The sequence below is a fragment of the Dendrobium catenatum genome, unplaced genomic scaffold (assembly GCF_001605985.2).
Source record: "Dendrobium catenatum unplaced genomic scaffold, ASM160598v2 fragScaff_scaffold_1125, whole genome shotgun sequence".
Classification (NCBI taxonomy): Eukaryota; Viridiplantae; Streptophyta; class Magnoliopsida; order Asparagales; family Orchidaceae; genus Dendrobium; species Dendrobium catenatum.
Window position 1 is genome coordinate 1,174,977 of NW_021319587.1, and position 2,520 is coordinate 1,177,496.

Genomic DNA, 2,520 nt, shown 5'->3' on the forward strand with positions numbered 1-2,520 from the left:
GACAAAAAAATTTTAACTCTATCGTCGTATATATTCTAGTCCGCAATAATACATATGAAATACTTGGGAGACATAAGGGATTGATACTATACATGTGAAGTATTTGAGACTGATACTGTACATGAGAAATACTTGGGAGGCATAAGGTCTTGAGGAGAAATTGATGTGGTGTGTTTCATTTTAGTTGCCTTTATATTGTAATTTGACATAGAACTTTATAACAATTTTCTACGTTGAAATTAGGCTTGATATAATAGAAAAATTAACAAGTTCAAACATTGTATGCATATTGTTGTTGCAAGCATGATTATGAAAGTTCTATAAATTATAACATATTGTTTTGCTTCTATCGTGGTGATAAAATAGTCTGTTTATTATTGCCTTTTGGTATATTAAATTTTTAGGTAAGTTTTGAAGAACCTACTAAGCAATTGATGCTCATTCATATTTTATGTGCATTTTTAAATTTTAGGATAGAAGAAGAGAAATGGGTAAGTTGAGTAGATACATAGGTGACAGATTCTAAAGATCTTATTATTATCAAGTCATGGCATTTGGATTAAAAAATATTAGAGCAACTTATCAGTGTCTTATGAATAAAGTCTTTAAAGATCTTATTGGACGTACTATGGACTTTTATGTTGATAATATGTTGGGGACAAGTTATGAAAGAATGCATCATCTTTCAGAAATATGACAATGGTGAATATAATAATATAGTAATAATGTCATCTAATCATCTTTCAGCTTCTCAGACACTATAACATACACCTTAATCCCACTAAGTGTGCTTTTGGGGTACATCATTTTTTTTTTTGTTCATAATCATCTATTGAGGAATTTAAGGCAATCCGAAGAAGATTAAAGCTATACAAAATATGCCACCTCCAAGAAATATAAAGAGGTACAAAGCCTGTACCGACGAATATTAGTTTTATCATGTTTTTTGGCTCGATCAGAAGATAAATATCTATTATTTTTTAAAATACTTAAGGGTGCTTGTAATTCAGACATTCAGTGGACAAATGAATGCCAAGATGCTTTTGAGTAGCTTAAAATATACCTACAGAGAGAGGCAATGGAGCTTGATGGTGGATACCACATATTCAAGATAGTGGAATGTCTCTCATGGGGGAAGAAATGGAGAAGAAAAAGAAGAAAAGAGATGATTGTAGAGGAGAAGTGATGCAAACTCCTCCCACTAAATTACACAACATTGATATTAACTCGGAGGTCCTACATAATGCAAACCCTCAATCAATCACATACACAAATAGTCATTGAAGTTAATAGTTAGCTAATATAAATACAAATTAAACATTGCAATGGTTTAACCCATTATGAACTAAATTAGTATATCTCTAAATTTATAAATAATTTAAAACACCTAAATAAAATTTAACCAAACTTCACTAGTAGAGAGTAATAAAATAATTAATCAAACTCTCAGATTAAAAAGGCTATGAGTTAAGAAGGAGAAGGGGAGAAGACAAGGAAGAAATGGAGTAAAAGAAGAGACAATGAAGGCTTTTGACTACCTTACAGTCGAAATAAAAAGAGGAGGGTGATGAGGATTACAGTTCTAGAGAGAGATAAAGGAAGGCTGGTTGTGGGAAGAAGAAGACTTACGACTGCTGCTTTGAGGTTCTCGATAAGGGAAGAAGAAACAAAGCGAGAGAGTCACTGTTGGTTGCTCGGAGAGAAGGAAATGTGGTAGAATGAAGGCTTTTTGTATTATAAAGCAGTAAGAAAGTTTTTCCAAATGAAGCATATATATAGGTAGTTAACTTTTAAAGGAATTTACTTTAAATGTTTTTTATAATATTAAAAAGATTGTGTGCAAAAGATATTTAATAAATAATATAGTATGATTAAAATTATAATTATCTAATTTCTAAAAAATTGCTGTCATTAGTAAAGAAATCTTGATGGTATACGTTTGCTGTGACAGTAAATGGATTTTTTTTATTTTATTTGCTTAAATAAGGCGATCACTATTTTTTTTTTACTTTCAAATAATTAATAAAACAGTTTATTTTCTATGCTTTTCTCTTTTGATGAATAAGATCCAAGAAAATTATGAAATAAATTTAAATAATTATTGTAAAAATAATAAGACTTTATCTCACTATATGTGAGCAGTTATATGAATTTTTTTTCTTTTCTCTTATTAAGAATTAAATTTTTATTTAAATTTAAGAAAATTTTATTTTTAATATTTTCTAATCAAATTTATGAAGGATTATTTCTATTTTTTTTAAATATAAATTGGATCAAAATTATTTTAAGAAATAATAAAAAAAACTATCTCAAAGGTACCTCAAAATGAATTATTTAATAGAAAGAAACTTACCATAATTTTATAATTTATTATACATCTCTTCTCATAAGATCAAATATCAAAATTTGCAAACCCTACATTTAGAGCACTTTGTATGACTTTTTCAGACCAAACATGTTAAGTGAATCTCCTCAAATTTCTCCAAATTTATTTTAAGGTCACACATTTTACGTTTTTAG